This window comes from Odocoileus virginianus, unplaced genomic scaffold (assembly GCF_023699985.2).
Source record: "Odocoileus virginianus isolate 20LAN1187 ecotype Illinois unplaced genomic scaffold, Ovbor_1.2 Unplaced_Scaffold_21, whole genome shotgun sequence".
Classification (NCBI taxonomy): Eukaryota; Metazoa; Chordata; class Mammalia; order Artiodactyla; family Cervidae; genus Odocoileus; species Odocoileus virginianus.
Genome location: NW_027224283.1, coordinates 721,983 through 739,852, shown reverse-complemented (window position 1 = coordinate 739,852; position 17,870 = coordinate 721,983). Strand labels below are relative to the sequence as shown.

Genomic DNA, 17,870 nt, shown 5'->3' with positions numbered 1-17,870 from the left:
AAGGTGAGATTCAAAATAAATCTCTATAGAAGAATACAAATAAAATTAAAATTCTAGCACAAAATTTGTATAAAAATAAAGCTTTAAATAAAGATTAATATTGTAGAAATGAGAGGAAAAGTGAAGGAAATATGTATTAGAACTACATTGGATATGCTGCTGTTGATTGATGCCCTTTCGCTTATCTTCTTTATGTATAGTGCAAATCACATTCATTTCTTTGAGAAAGAAGCAACTCTGTGTATCCTATTCATGAGGCTTTCTTCACTTGTTGGTTCCTTAAGGTAGAAATGAAAGTGTTCGAAAGCGGTGCAACAGAGGCGTTGAGCCCTGAAATTCCTTTGGAAAAAGATGTTCTTGGTTTGACTGAAGGTTTAACAAACATAAAGGTGAAGCTGCCGTAAGAAAGGGATATCACAATCATGTGAGAAGAGCACGTTGAAAAAGCCTTTCTCCTGTGACTAGCTGAGGGAATTCTTAGAATGGTCAAGGCAATACAGGTATACGATAGGGTCACCACTACCAATGTGATCACCAATGTCACCACAGCTGAGATGAATCCCATCATCTCGATTAACTTTGTATCTGAGCAGGAGATTTGTAGGAGGGGAGTGGTGTCGCAATAGAAATGATCAACAAAGTTAGAGGCACAGAAGTCAAGGTTTAGGCCATAGAGGAGTGGTGGAAAGATGACCAAAAATCCAGCCAACCAACAGCTGAGGACAAGCTGCATGTGATTTTACCGTTCATGATGGTTGTGTAATGCAGGGGCTTACAGACGGCAACATAGCGGTCGTAGGACATTGCTGCCAGTAAGTAAAATTCAGACGCTCCAAGAAGGAAGGCAAAAAACACTTGAGTCACACAACTGTTATAGGAAACGGTTTTGTCTCCTGTTGCCATCATAACCAGCAATTTAGGGATGCATGTAGTAGTATATGAAATTTCTAAAAAGAAAAATTTTGAAGGAAAAAGTACATGGGGGTCTTCAGGTGAGTATCTACCAGGGTAAGTGTGATGCTAATCAGATTGCCAGTGATGCTTAGCAAGTAGGTGAGTAGTAGGAAGGTAAATAAAACAATTTTCATTTGTGGGTCACTTGTTAAACCTGCTAGAAGAAACACTACCACCCTTGTATGATTCCCATTCCAGTTTTCTGACAATTGCTCTGTCTGAATAGAAGAAAAAGAAAAAAAAAATGTACCAAATGGAGACATAACAGGGATAATCATTATTTAAGGTAAAGTTGGCAAAGCAATTTTTATGTACAGCAATACATGAGCAAAATATCTGGATAGATTAATTGAAAGTTCAGCTTGCAGTTCTTTTAGAGAATAATCTACATAACAGCACTAATTGTTGACAGTTTTTATGTAAGTCAATCAGGGATATAGAGAACTTTTAAAGTATAAAGACTGCTTTTTCTCTTTATATCATGCAAGAGTTTAGATATATGCCATTTCCTGTTCAATTAAGTTCTCAGATGGGAACCAAAATTATATCTATCATTGAAGCCCTGGTTTCATACACACACACACACACACACACACACACACACTATTCATCCTCAATAAACAGAGCTAGTACATCTTTTCCATTTTACTCAATTAACCAAACTCAAATGCCTGATCTTAGACTCATTTATCTTCATAGCTAACCTGATCCGATTTCATATAAATTAATATGGGGCATTGGAAATAGTCTTATTTCTGTTCTTAGGTTTCCCTGGTGGTCCAGTGGTTGAGAGTCCGCCTTGCAATGAAGGGGACACCAGTTAGACTCCTGGTTCAAGAGAATCTCATATGCTGCACAGCGAGTAGGCCCCTGAATCACAACTACCGACCCTGCACTCGCGCGCCTGTGCTCTGCAACGAGAGAAGCCACTCCAATGAAAAGCCCGTACCCTACAACAATGCAGAGTAGACCACACTCCCAGGAACTAGAGAAAGCCCGCACAGCAACGAAGACCCAGAGTAGCCAAAAATGTGTATGTGTCAGTTGCTCGGTTGTGTCCGACTCTTTGCGACCCCATGGACTGGCTGCCAGGTTCCTCTGACCATGGAATTCTCCAGGCAAGAATACTGGAGTGGGTTGTCATTTCTTTCTCCAGGGGATCTTCCCAACCCAGGGATCCAACCCAGGTCTCCCTCATTACTCTCCAAGCCACCTGGGAAGCTCAGCCAAAAATAACTAGCTAAATAAATAGAATTTTTTAAAAGTCTTATTTTTCGTTCTTTATAGTATTTCCATCTCCTTGGTCTCTGATGTAACCTATCCTTCCCATTTTGTATGCTAAAACAAAATCTGCAAGTACAGTCTGTAAAGTCAATGTGTGTATTGAGAAACTGCAATTTTCCTCTGCTGGTTAAGATTCTGAGAATGGATGTGGTAGAAAAAAGTGAAAAATAAGGATAAGGGATACAGAAGCAAAGAGAGAAATATAGATATGACATCATGAGATTGGATGAAGTGGAGGAAGTTAAAAGAAGAGAAATATAAACATAATGGTAAAGCTCTATGTAAATCAAGAGAGGTAAGAAAGGTTTTTCAGGGATAGGGTAGTGAGTTTGAAGGAAAAATTAAAGTAAGGTTAAAATATGTAGATATTAAAGGAGGAAAATTTTATGAATGAAATTTCTCTCCATCTGCTATTCTCCATCTGCTATAAGTATTCCTTACACTTACCTTTTTGTTCTCCATCTAAAATACAGACTGAAAACATGAACAATTTTGAGAGAAGCTTAGTCTAAAAAAAGACGATTACCTGATAAATTTCAATACATAATGAATCACATAATAGGGTGACACAAATATTAAGAGACACATATGTCCCTATTGTAAGGATATTATGTGTCTGGGTAATGTGCAAGTAAATAAATATTGTCTATTTACAACTATTCCCCTCACTGGCATATATTGAGTGAGACAGATTATTCAAGCTTGCACAGCCAGTAAAAGTGGACATGAAGATTAATTGAAAATGTGTTCTCTCTATTGTCCTCTTAGTAGTAAAACATTAGTAGTAAAGCAAGCAGAATATAGTGTATTTGCTCAAATTCATGTATCAAAACCATACGTATGCTAGTATATAGAAATTTATGAATAAAAAGAGATGACATTTTTCTTGGACACTCTTTGAACATTCAGAAAATTGTGCAGCAATCTGTTACAATTTTTTTTTCTCATTTACACAATTTATCATAATGACAACAATTGTAGAATGCACATATCTAAATAATCTTATAAGAATTTTATCATGTTACATCATTCCTTTGTCCAGCTTCACCAGTCATATCACACCAACGATTCCCCAACAGAGGCTATAAAAAATTTACATTACAAACCATTAGAAAGAAAGCCTATGGACACAGTTAGGGTTAGCTGTGTTAGATATTGTGAATGCCAGCTATATTACAAAAAAAAAAAAAGGAATTTCAAGACTAACTTTTTGTTATGTTGCATTACACTTCTTTCACTGTTTTCCCCTAAATCAAAATTTAAAAGGTTAACAAAAATAAGGTAAAATAGAACTAATGTGTGTATATATATATACACACATATGTATAAAAAAATATTATCTTTACATTTTAAGACATACCAATTATTTTCATATGTTGAGTCCTAAATCATTGTACCAAAAACATTTAAAAAACCAACATCTTTACAGAAGACAAATGTACATATTCATTCATGTGAACTATCTTTGCCTCAATATTTAGTTTTTGTCATAATGCTGAATAGTGTACTGATATTTCATTCTTCTCCAAATGGATTTCACTCCACTTCATAATCTATGATTATAGTTTGTTACATATACTTCAAAGTTTGAAACAATTTGAATAGAACTTTTAACACAGTTTTTAGTCTACTACTTTAAAGTCCCCATTATATACTGAATACTTTTCTATGTACTACCCAGCGTGCCATACAAATTAATAAACTCTTGACCACATGTAGTGTTTATGCTTCTGTGCCCTGAAGGAAAATATCTAAAGATGATGGAGAATTCTCAGGAGGATGAGATTCATGAACACCATTTCCCAAAGGACAGCAAAATTGTATATTATAAAGTGTTCTCTCTAGGCACTGAATAATTTAATATATGTATAGATATAACTACTTTTAAAGTATTTCCAAAGAATTAAATATAATTTGCCTAATATATGATTGCCCTTCCACACATTCATGCTTAGAAATCCCAGATATATAGATAAATATTTGGAGGGAGAAAGAGAAAATAGTATTTTATTTTAATTAATAATAAATAGTAAGAATATTAGATGGAGAACATAGCTTGTTATAGAAAACATTGTATCTTAGGCTAAATGCATAATTATTAACAATTCAGTTCAGTTCAGTCGCTCAGTCGTGTCTGACTCCTTGGGGCCTCATGAATCGCAGCACACCTCCCTGTCCATCACCAACTCCCGGAGTTTACTAAAAATCATGTCCATCAGGTCAGTGATGCCATCCAGCCATCTCATCCTCTGTCGTCCCCTTCTCCTCCTACCCCAATCCCTCCCAGCATCAGGGTCTTTTCCAATGAGTCAACTCATCGCATGAGGTGGCCAAAGTATTGGACTTTCAGCTTCAGCATCAGTCCTTTCAATGAACACCCAGGACTGATCTCCTTTAGGATGGACTGGTTGGATCTCCTTGCAGTCCAAGGGACTCTCAAGAGTCTTCTCCAACACTACAGTTCAAAAGCATCAATTCTTCAGCACTCAGCTTTCTTCACCGTCCAACTCTCACATCCATACATGACCACTGGAAAAACCATAGCCTTGACTAGACAGACCTTTGCTGGCAAAGTAATGTCTCTGCTTTTTAATATGCTATCTAGGTTGGTCATAACTTTCCTTCCAAGGAGTAAGCGTCTTTTTAATTTCATGGCTGCAATCACCATGTACAGTGATTTTTCAGCCCCAAAAAATAAAGTCTGACACTGTTTCCACTGTTTCCCCATCTATTGGCCACAAAGTGATGGGACTAGATGCCTTGATCTTTGTTTTCTGAATGTTGAGCTTTAAGCCAAATTTTTCACTCTCCTCTTTCACTTTCATTAAGAGGCTTTTTAGTTCCTCTTCACTTTCTGCCATAAGGGTGGCGTCATCTGCATATCTGAGGTGATTGATATTTCTCCCGGCAATCTTGATTCCAGCTTGTGCTTCTTCCAGCCCAGCGTTTCTCGTGATGTACTCTGCATATAAGTTAAATAAGCAGGGTGACAATACAGCCTTGATGTGCTCCTTTCCCTATTTGGAAGCAGTCTGTTGTTCCATGTCCAGTTTTAACTTTTGCTTCCTGACCGGCATACAGATTTCTCAAGAAGCAGGTCATGTGTTCTGGTATTCTTATCTCTTTCAGAATATTCCAGAGTTTGTTGTGATCCACACAGTCAAAGGCTTCAGCATAGTCAATAAAGCAGAAGTAGATGCTTTTCTGGAATTCTCTTGCTTTTTCAATGATCCAGTGGATGTTGGCAATTTGATCTCTGGGTCCTCTGCCTTTTCTAAATCTGGCTTGAACATCTGAAAGTTCACAGTTCACGTACTGTTGAAGCCTGGCTTGGAGAATTTTGAGCATTACTTTACTAGTGTGTGAGATGAGTGCAATTGTGCGGTAGTTCAAGTATTCTTTGGCATTGCCTTTCTTTGGGATTGGAATGAAAACTGACCTTTTCCAGTTCTGTGGCCACTGCTGAGTTTTCCATATTTGCTGGCATATTGAGTGCAGCACTTTCACAGCATCATCTTTCAGGATTTTAAATAGCTCAATTGGAATTCCATCACCTCCACTAGCTTTGTTCATAGTGATGCTTTCTAAGGCCCACTTGACTTCACATTCCAGGATGTCTGGCTCTAGGTGAGTGATCACACCATCGTGATTATCTGGGTATCTGGGTCATGAAGATCTTTTTTGTATAGTTTCTGTGTATTCTTGCCACCTCTTCTTAATATCTTCTGCTTCTGTTAGGTCCATACCATTTCTATCCTTTATTGAGCCCATCTTTGCATGAAATGTTCCCTTGGTATCTCTAATTTTCTTGAAGAGATCTCTAATCTTTCCCATTCTGTTGTTTTCCTCTATTTCTTTGCATTGATCAGTGAGGAAGGCTTTCTTATCTGTCCTTGCTATTCTTTGGAACTCTGCATTTAGATGGGAATATCTTTCCTTTTCTCCTTTGCTTTTTGCTTCTCTTCTTTTCACAGCTAAAAGATGTGGAGAGGTCTGACAGAATGTGGTCCACTGGAGAAGGGAATGGCAAACTACTTCAGCATTCCTGCCTTGAGAAACCCATGAACAGTATGAAAAGGCAAAATGATAGGATACTGAAAGAGAAACTCCTCAGGTCGGTAGGTGCCCAATATGGTACTGGAGATCAGTGGAGAAATAACTCCAGAAAGAATGAAGGGATGGAGCCAAAACAAAAACAATACCCAGCTGTGGATGTGACTGGTGATAGAAGCAAGGTCCGATGCTGTAAAGAGCAGTATTGCATAGGAACCTGGAATGTTAGGTCCATGAATCAAGGCAAATTGGAAGTGTGTTCAAACAGGAGATGGCAAGAGTGAACGTGACAGTGAAGAGTGACATTCTAGGAATCAGCGAACTAAGATAGACTGGAATGGGTGAATTTAACTCAGATGACCATTCTACTGTGGGCAGGAATCCCTAGAAGAAATGGAGTATCCATCATGGTCAACAAGAGTCTGAAATGCAGTACTTGGATGCAATCTCAAAAACGACAGAATAAGGCAAGCTTTGACCTCTGAGTCGTCTGTGGAAACGTTGATTTGCCGAGCTCGCTTCCTTCTCTCAAACTCTGCTAACACTTCTGCCTGTCTCTCACTGATGTGCTCTTCAATTTCAAACACTTCTCCAGAGGTTATGTTAATGTTTCCTGCTTCAATTCCTGCTTTGAGTCCTTCTTTTCCCAAAAGCCCAGATTCTCCTTTGGCCAGACGCTCCCTCTCCTTCTCTTCCAAACTTCCATAATAGATGTGTGGTTTCTTCACAACAGGAGCCACTAAGTCATCTGGTGCCTTAGTTTTGGTTGCCTGCGTGGAGGAGGGTCGTGAGGAAGCCATGCTGGGCTCCCGTGGCCGCGAAACCCCAGCGAAAGCCGAGCTCTACGTTTCAGACTGTCCACCGCGCGCGTATCAGCAGACCTGGTACCATGAAGGACCAAACAGCCTGAAGGTTGCTAGATTGTGGATTGCTAATTACTCACTGCCCAGGGCAATGAAACGCTTGGAAGAGGCCCGTCTCCATAAAGAGATTCCTGAGACAACTAGAACCTCCCAGATGCAAGAGCTGCACAAATCTCTCCGATCTTTGAATAATTTCTGCAGTCAGATTGGGGATGATCGGCCTATCTCCTACTGTCACTTTAGCCCCGATTCCAAAATGCTGGCCACGGCTTGTTGGAGTGGGCTTTGCAAGCTCTGGTCAGTTCCTGATTGCAACCTCCTTCACACTCTTCGAGGCCATAACACAAACGTGGGAGCGATCGTATTCCACCCCAAATCCACGGTCTCCTTGGACCAAAAAGACGTCAATCTGGCCTCTTGTGCTGCTGACGGTTCTGTGAAGCTGTGGAGCCTTGACAGTGATGAACCGGTGGCAGATATTGAAGGCCACACAGTGCGTGTGGCCCGTGTAACGTGGCATCCATCAGGACGCTTCTTAGGTACCACCTGCTATGACCGATCATGGCGCTTGTGGGATTTGGAAGCTCAAGAGGAGATCCTGCATCAGGAGGGCCACAGCATGGGTGTGTATGACATTGCCTTCCATCAAGATGGCTCTTTGGCTGGCACTGGGGGACTGGATGCATTTGGTCGAGTTTGGGACCTGCGCACAGGACGTTGTATCATGTTCCTAGAAGGTCACCTGAAGGAAATATATGGAATAAATTTCTCCCCCAATGGCTACCACATTGCAACTGGCAGTGGTGATAACACCTGCAAAGTATGGGACCTTCGACAGCGACGTTGTGTCTATACCATCCCTGCCCATCAGAACTTAGTGACGGGTGTCAAGTTTGAGCCTATCCATGGGAATTTCTTGCTCACTGGTGCCTATGATAACACAGCCAAGATCTGGACTCACCCAGGCTGGTCCCCTCTGAAGACTCTGGCCGGCCACGAAGGCAAAGTGATGGGCCTAGACATTTCTTCCGATGGGCAGCTCATAGCCACTTGCTCCTATGACAGGACCTTCAAACTCTGGATGGCTGAATAGGCAGGACCATGGAAGAAGGACTCAAGCCTCACTCTCCCTTTAGAGCCGTTTTCAAAAGAAAGGAATTGATGTGTTTTGTTCTATCATGTGTTTTGCCAATTACCATGTATATAAATCCTCAAAAGAATTGAATTTCTGTCTCAGCTCCCACTTCAGGCAGGCAGCCCAGTCCCTGGGTGTTGGTCAACCCCTTCCATGGTCGAAAAATTGTAGTTTTCATCTTCAAGCCCCTCCATGAGCTTTGTAGATTTTGTTTTTATTAATCTTTCGTTTGAATGCCCTCTTGCTTCCCTCAGAGCACTCAGGACTTTGCCTTCTTGAAACCTGGCTTTCCACTACGTGGTACATGTTTCAGGACTCCGTGGGACCCAGAGAGCAGGACGGCTGTGCTGTGTGCAGGAGGCCCTCGGGCAGAGAGGCGCAGCTCACGGCGCCGGCTGAACAGCTCCTGCCAGAGCGAGAGCCCTCGGAGCGGGCGGCGAAGGCGTGGAGCGCAGCTGTGTCCCGCGCTCCGCAGCAGAGGTTCTACCTCATCCTGTTGAGTTCACTTGGAACGCTAACTGCATCGGGAAGTTCAGAACTGAGCATCTGCCTCTTGAGAAGATGTCTTCCATTTTGCTTTGAAGTTTGGCATCCTTTGTGTTACCCAAAGCTAGGCCATTGTGTCAAGATTCAATGAAATTTTTAGAAAGCAAACATGATGTCTCTATTGTGCAAGTTATTTTCTGTTGATTATTTATATGTACCCTTCATGTGGAGATAACTCTGGGAAAAAGAATCCCTAATGGGTATTCCTAAACATAAACTTTTTCTTTATTATACACTTGCCGCAGAGTAAAATCCTGTTTAAAAAACGAAAAAAAAAAAAAAAAAAAAAAAACCACGACAGAATAATCTCTGTTCGTTTCCAAGGCAAACCACTCAATATCATGGTAATCCAAACAGTATGCTGAAATGCCCCAAACAGTAATGCTGAAGAAGCTGAAGTTGAACAGTTCTATGAAGATCTACAACACCTTTTAGAACTAACACCCCAAAAGGATGTTCTTTTCATTACAGGAGACTAGTGTCAAGAGACACCTGGAGTAACAGGCAAATTTGGCCTTAGAGTACAGAATGAAGCAGGGCAAAGGCTAATAGAGTTCTGCCAAGAGAACGCACTGGTCATAGCAAACACCCTCTTCCAACAACACAAGAGAAGACTACACATGGACATCACCAGATGGTCAACACCGAAATCAGATTGATTATATTCTTTGCAGCCAAAGATGGAGAAGCTCTACACAGTCAGCAAAAACAAGACTGGGAGCTGACTGTGGCTCAGATCATGAACTCCTTATTGCCAAATTCAGACTTAAGTTGAAGAAAGTGGGGAAAACCACTAGACCATTCAGGTGTGACCTAAATCAAATCCCTTATGATTATACAGTGGAAGTGAGAAATAGATTTAAGGGACTAGATCTGATAGACAGAGTGCCTGATGAACTATGGACGGAGGTTCATGACACTGTACAGGAGACAGGGATTAAGACCATCCCCATGGAAAAGAAATGCAAAAAGGCAAAATGGCTGTCTGAGGAGGCCTTACAAATATCTGTTAGACTGGGATTTTTAGGAAAGTCACAATGAACATTGTAAGTCAAGTAAGATAATAATTTTATGTAGAATACAAACATAAAAGAGATGTACAACACACTCCAGATTTCTTGATTTACTTTACTTATAAACTCAGGAATGTTACTAATGTTGTTCACTTCATTGAGAAAACCTCAATCTTTTTGATCATGAGCTTAAAAGCATATTTCACTTGTCTGTTTCTCAGTGTATAAATAAAAGGATTCATCATGGGGCAACAGAAGTACTGAGCAGAGGTATCCTTTTATTTAAAGACACTCTTTGCTTGGCAGATGGTTTCACATACATGAAGATGCAGCTTCCATAAGAAATGAACACAACCACCATGAGAAGAACATGTAGAAAAGGCTTTCCTCCTCTTTTGAGGTGGTATCTTCAGAATAGTCCCAATGATGTTAATGTAGGAGAGAATCACTAACACCAGAGTAACCAGGAGAGTTAAAATGGCTGAGAGAAGCGTCACTATTTCTACTTTATCTGTGTCTGTGCAAGAGAGTTGTAATATAGGAGATACATCACAGAAGAAATGATCTACAGTGTTGGCTGCACAGAAAACAAGCTGGAGACCCACGAGGAGTGGTGGAAAAATTATTATGAAACCAGCCAACCATGACGCAAAGACCAATAAATTTCACACTCTGCCACTCATGATGGTCATGTAATGCAGGGGTTTTCAGATGGCCATGTAGCGGTCATAGGACATGGCAGCCAGAGGAAAAAATTTGGTTGCACCCAAGAGAATAGTAAAAACAGCTGTGCTGCAAAATTGTTGTAAGAAATGATCTTATCACCTGTTGCCATACTGACAAGAAATTTGGGGGTGCAGACAGTTGTGAATGAGACTTCTAAAAATGAGAAATGTTGAAGAAAGAAATACACGGGTGTCTTGAGGTGTGAATCTAGCAGGGTAAGGGTGGTGATGATTAGATTTCCAGTGACGCTCAACAAGTAAGTGAAAAAAAGGAGAAGAAAAATAAACACCTGTAATTGTGAATCATTGCTTAGTCCAAGAAGAATAAAGGTTGTTACTGTTGTGTGGTTTCTCATTGCTGACTTCTGTTTAAAAAAAAAGAAGGAAAGAATAATCAAAAATGAATAATAGCCTATAAAAATTTGTTCATATAATTTTTATTCAAAATTTCACTGAGTGCAATCGTGAGGTTTTTTTTTTGTTTGTTTTCTCAAGTGTCATAAATTCATGTGTTCCCAAAGGAAAACATGGTACAATGATAGTCATACAAAAATAGAAACAAAGAGAAAAAATAGTATTTAACTTGTATTGTCTGTATTTTCAAAGTTTCCAATCTATTTAGTATACATTAAATTATTTACATAACTTTCTTCTTCTTTCTTTATTAAAAGAATGACTTATGTTTATACTGATGAAAATACAAAGTAATGAAACCAGAGGGAGAGGGAGGTGGGAGGGGGGATAGGGATGGGGAACACATGTAAAACCATGGCTGATTCTTGTCAATGTGTGACAAAAGCCACTGCAATGTTGTGGAGTGGTTGGCCTCCAACTAATTAAAAAAAAAATATGTAGGATATTTTCAGTGAAAAAAACACAACACAACAAAACAAAGTAATGAAACCATCTTCTTGGGTCACAGATTCTAAAGCTACATAGAGCCTCCAAAGATCTTCAGAAAGCTATTTTCTTAAGAAAGGTTGTCATTATCTTCATTTTACAGAATGATGATTAATTCTACTCTGCCAAACATCTCTTTTTGTGTTTATTACAGTTTAAGTAAACTTTATAATTCTGGAAGTCAGATTTCACCTGAGGTAACTGCCTTTAAAAATTAACATAACTTGACCTAAATATCCCTACCCTATATAAAGTGGGAATTACTTCTATCAAACTTCTATAAACTTCAATATTTAAATCCTCATGACCACTTTTAGTTCTGCTTTTCCCACTTTTCCTGAAGATTTGAATTTACTTTCATCTTACTCACTCTGGTTGTGCTCTTTTTTCCAATATTCAGTCAAGCAGATACAAAGTATATCATCCTGCATGGAATGTTACATAGCACACTTTACTAAATATCTGCAGTAATGAGCAGGGTTATAGAATAAACAATAAAAGATTATCTAGACATGCCTGGTGCATCACTGCTCCATGTGTCTCCCCCTGTCACCATGGGAGTCACTTCTTACTTATTCACCTCTAACCTCATTTCTTTCTGGTTCAATACATGACAATTTGAAACTCTGTTAACCATCTTGTTTTCTTATTTTTTCATCTTCTTCAAGGTTTTATGTCTAGGTCAGGAAGATCTTCTGGAGAAGGAAGTGGCAACCCTCTCCAGTATCCTTCCTGGGGAATCCCATTACAGAGGAGCCTGGCAGGCTACATACAGTCCATGGAGTCACAAAGAACTGACACAGCTAAGCAACTGGGCACACACATTACCCTAACCTTAAATTACAACATTCTAAACAAGTATTCTGAACTACTTGACAACATTATTTTCTTCCTAATTCCTCAAATAAATTCTTGCTGGATAAAAGTAAAATAGTCGTTGTTTTTAAACACTATTACAGTGATAGGGAGGCTTCCCTGGTAGCTCAGCTGGTAGGGCTTCTGTAGCTGCTTTGACAATTTACAGGTACAAGATAAGAGATTCTCTTATAATATTAAAATTAGAAAGTTCTTGAAAGGCTCTAATTCTATTAAATTCAATATTACTGCTTGATAAATAAAAAAATAATTTCCCATGTTCAGTCCAGTGTCATATTCCACGTTATTCACACTGACTCTGTGTACTAAAGGAATATGCATTCACAATTATCTGAGGTAAACAAAACATTCATTTAATAAAGAGCATTTCTGAGATTATGTTTGATGCTGAGAAGGATGTCTATTGAAAGCCAGATTCTAGGAAATGAAAGGTTCAAAGATTTCTTATTACAATAGAACAACTGATTCCTTCAGTGTAAGTTTTAAAGCAGTCAATTTAATGTTTACTTTGTGAAAGAAAAATATTTCTAACTGCATGCCATCATATTTCAACTGAAACAGGGATCGAATATTTCTTCCACTTTCATGCAACAAAGTTATTATAATTAAAACAAAAACAGACTTTTCCCCCAAACCTTAATATCTTTATTAGCAATTTCATTCTTGACTTTCTTCTTTTGACATGAGTTTTAGGATAGAGGCAATTTCTAATGTTGCCTATCCATCACGTTTTTATATTTTGCTTTAACCCATACTTTTATTTTGCATTTTAATGCAAACATTAGCTTCAGTAATACACACTCAAATGTGTAAATTCAAGGATTTTGTCACAGTAAGAAACTCATTAGTTTCATTTCTTCTCATTTTTTTAAGATAGGAAATATTCTCCAATTTATGTTTTATTTAACTTGGAGCATATTTTTCAAGATTAGAGCAAAACAAATAGTTTTTTTTTCTTTTTTTAAAGTAGTTTAGAGAAAAAAAGAATAAAAGGAGATTTCAGGCTCCTTTTTATTTTGAAATGGTTCTGTCTTACATGGAAAGCCCAGTTGCTTATTTTGTAGTTTTAAGATTATAGGTGTCATCCTTTCTTAAGCAGTATGTCATATGTCTCAAGAGGATTAATTGATTTAAAATATTTATTTTAAAGGAAATTTCTCCCTGGAGAACACTGCACAAGCTGTTAAGACTATATGAAAAATGACTGAATGGAGAATTTATAATCCAGAAGCTCCACATAGAATATGACAAAAACTTTTTTTTTTTTTTGAGGCAGTTCTAAGCTGTAAGAGGGCTTCCCTGGTGGCTCAGATGGTAAAGAATCTACCTGCAGTGTGGAGACCCAGGGTTCAGTCCCTGGGTCGGGAGGATCCCCTGGAGAAGGGAATGGCAACCCGCTCCAGTATTCTTGCCTGGAGAATCCCATGGACAGAGGAGCCGGTGGGCTACAGCCCATGGGGTTGCAAACAGTTGGATACAACTGAGAGACTATACTTTCACTTTTCACTTTCATCAGCTGCAAGCCATAGGAATTAAAAAAATAAATGACTAAGTTATCCTACATATCCATGACAAATACACATTAAAAAAAAAAAAGAAAAGTGAAAGGCACCTATCTACTTCCAGTCCAGCAGGAAACATTCTGTATTTAGAAGACTGTGTCTGCTACAACTGTCACTATTCTAATCCAATAAATCATTATCTTCCATCTAGTCTTAATAATAGCCTGTAGAAGACTTATAAATAATCTTTGCTTTCTTCCCTCATCCAATCCATTTTCTACAGAAAAGATAAAAATATGTTCTCTAAAATTTAATTCATATTATCCGATATCTTTGCTAAAATTATGTCTTGAAACCTAATTGAATGGCAAGGTACCAGGGGCCAGCAGAGAATCCTTGGTATAACTTCCTGTCCTCACTTCCTGTCCCATCTTCATGCTTTTCCACTCTTTTCTTACTATATTTCATTCTCGAGCTCTTTGTCACCTCTCTCCCTATCTCCGCTCTCACTCCATCACCAAACTCCAGACCTCAGGTTATCTTGAGTTGGCCAAAAAGTTCATTCAGATTTTTCCTTAACACCTTAACATTTTCATGGAAAAGCCTGAATGAACTTTTTGGCCAACCCAATATATCTCCATAAAAAAGTCAATTTGCGAGGTAACCATTTGTGAGGAGATGTTTCTCTTCTGATGGATTTTATGTAAAGACTTTTATTATTTATAATTCTGTCAATATTTATTTCTACATATCATTTCTTCACTTTTAAAATCTGGTTCTCCTACAAAATTCCAGTTGCATCATAGCAGAATCTTGTCTATTATATTTTTCATCCATATAATTTTAGGATCTGGAATAACCCTGGTACTAAGTAGTAACTGAATAAATATATGTGATGAATTAAAAATTGAGTTATTTTGATAGGAGAGCTGATGAAGTTTATTCTAAAATTTTGACGAAGATAGAACAGAACAAGAAATAGGCAAATTCACTCAATATGACCAAGCATAGCAACAGGAAAGCTGGGCAGTAAGAACGGGGGGAATTTGGAGGCGATGGCACAGGGGACTCCACTCAATGCTCTGTAACGACCCATGCTCAAAAAAAAAAAAAAGTTCACAGGCTGCAACCAAGTGTCTGCACGCTGCAACAAAATAAAAGACCCCACGCGACATAGCTAAGACTTGGTACAGCCAAACAAATAAATAAAATTTTAAAAATATTTTAAAAGTGGTTTAATTGTTGTGTAATGTTTTCAATCTGAAGTATTACTTTAATGAAATAGGTTTTTTTAAAAAATTAAAGATATAACATAAGCAAAGTCCCAAAAGTGAAAATTCTGGAACTAAGCCTCCTGCTTCAACCCTCACCCATCGTTAACTCTTGTTTTCCGGAGACTTCGAGTGTTAGTTTTTGTCCCCTTTGATATATATTACTATCTCTTAAATAACATTTTCAGTTTAGGCTATTGGATTTCTAGTAGGAAAAATTAGTTATTTATTTTCTTATATCCTTTACTGCTCCCCTGGGTTGGGAACATGCCCTGGAGAAGGAAACGGAAACCCACGCCAGTATTCTTGTTGGCTTCCCCAATGGCTCAGTGGGTAAATAATCTACTTGCAATGCAGGAGACAGAGGAGACTTCCTAGTATTCTTGCCTGGGTAATCCCATGGACAGAGGAGCCTGGCGGGCGACAGTCCATGGGGTTGCAAATAACCTGACACAACTTAGAGACTAAATCACCACCACAAAGTCATTTCTATTAATATTTCTCATTTTTATTATATTTTTCATACTTTTATAATGATCACCAGTTTTATCTTAATTTACACTATTTTGACAATGAAATTATTTTTCAAGCTGAGCAACATCTTTGTCTACATGCTTTTTCTCTATTTAACAATATTTTGTATCCACAGGGATCAATTTCCATTAAGATATTTGCATAAGTATTTACATACTTTTCAGTATTCCCAACTCAGGCTAGAATCCAGAAGTGCAGCTATATCCTCAAAAATAACAAATATATTAGGCAAATTTTCATCTTCATTTTCTCTTTCCTCAGCATCATCTGTTCTGGAACACTTTTTGCTCCCAGCCATGTCAGTATGGATTGTTTCTAGGTTCGATGCACAACTCTTGTATTGAAATGCCTGTTTCCTATATACATGAAGAATAGTTTTACCTATCTCCTCCTTCCAAGTGTAGTTACATGTTTGGGGGATATTTGAAGTTCCTAATATTAGAGTGCCATTCTTTAAGGCAGCAATAACAAAATTATGAGTGCAAAATTTATAAATATGGAATTAGAAACATACATGAATGTTATTTAGAATAAGGAAAATCATAGCAAGCCACACATTAATTAAGCTATTAAAATCATAAAATGCAGAAAGTGAGAATAAGGTCTGTTCTACTTTACATGGACTTAGTAAACAAGGTCCCACACAGTGAACACAGTGTTGCCACCATCAGGACCAATACAAACCCTGCGAGGGGGCTGGACAAGGGAAAATAAAAATGCTGCAAACCTCTCCTATGGTTTTCAGTTTATTTTTCTTTATTCAACTCTTGCTTCGTTGTTGTAAGCATTTGTTTGTGTCCAGAGTTTCAAAATAATTTATTCTGAAATTTTGGCTGTATATGTCTGTATTTTTGTGATGTTACATCCAACAGAAAAATCTGAATGAAATGTTTGGCCAACCCAAGACTACAGGAAAAATTGGATACCCAAATACTATCAAAGTAATTATGATCTGTGCTCAAACTATCAAAAGATTCATTTAGTAATCCAGTTTCCAGGAGCCAAGTACAAGCTGATAGCACATTTTGCTGTGCATAATGATCAGGTGATGAAATGGTCTGAACTACAACAGAGTAATCATAGGACATCAGTTCAGTTCAGTTCAGTTGCTCAGCCGTGTCCAATTCTTTGCGACCCCATGAACCACAGCACGCTAGGCCTCCCTGTCCATCACCAACTCCTGGAGTCTACCCAAACCCATGTCCATCGAGTTGGTGATGCCATCCAACACCATCTCATCCTCTCATCATCCTCTCTCCTGCCCTCAATCTTTCCCAGCATCAGGGTCTTTTCAAATGAGTCAGCTCTTCGCATCAGGTGGCCAAAGTATTGGAGTTTCAGCTTCAACATCAGTCCTTCCAATGAACACCCAGGACTGATCTCCTTTAGGATGGACTGGTTGGATCTCCTTGCAGTCCAAGGGACTCTCAAGAGTCTTCTCCAACATCACAGTTCAAAAGCATCAATTCTTTGGCGCTCAGCTTTCTTTATAGTTCAACTCTCACATCCATACATGACTACTGGAAAAACCATAGCCTTAACAAAGGTCTGTCATAGGACATGGGAACATAAAATTCAGAAGATCCCCAAAAGTGGGAAAAATTAATTAGCTACACTCTAGGAAATTTTTTAGTATTCATCACAGTAGTTATAAAAACTTTAGGAATATATGTTCCAAAAAGAGAAATTTTGGAAGAAAAATTACATTAAAATTTTAGGTAGGGATTCAACATTGTAAAGAGGATAAATTCTTGATTTATCTCAAGAATTTATTCTCAACCACCTACTTGTGAAACAGAAACAGAAAAATAACAATTTTCAGTAAAATTTAAACTATCAGTCCAAGTCAAATGAACTCTATTTCCATGATTGATTCTTATTTCCCTTTTGTGAATCTTAGCAAAACTACACAATAAAGATGATTAAAGTGGCAATAGCAGTGCTTTTTTTTTTTTTTTGAAGTTGACAACCAAAGAAAGGCATATTTGCAGAATTTTAACCATGAGGAAGCATTTTTCCCTGCATAAAATATCATATAATAGCTGAAGTCATATAACAGACAGACCTAGAGATCGCTATATTCTAACAGATACTCCCCTCTTTAGGAACTTGTATAGCTCTAGTTGCCAATATATAAATTACCTTATTGTTTACAATTTGATTCCTTACTCTATGGATATTTTCAAGAGTTATTTTAAAGAACATGTTAGTCAC

The 17,870-nt window shown here is 38.2% G+C and overlaps 3 pseudogenes; 1 reads left to right on the top strand and 2 right to left on the bottom strand.

The window, feature by feature from the left end:
* Window positions 1-250: 250 nt before the first annotated feature.
* LOC110122241 (olfactory receptor 6C74-like) lies at window positions 251-7,091 on the bottom strand (annotated as a pseudogene).
* Window positions 7,092-7,166: 75 nt separating this feature from the next.
* On the top strand, window positions 7,167-8,943 carry LOC139033603 (U4/U6 small nuclear ribonucleoprotein Prp4 pseudogene; annotated as a pseudogene).
* Window positions 8,944-9,997: 1,054 nt separating this feature from the next.
* On the bottom strand, window positions 9,998-10,929 carry LOC110122244 (olfactory receptor 6C74-like; annotated as a pseudogene).
* Window positions 10,930-17,870: the final 6,941 nt, after the last annotated feature.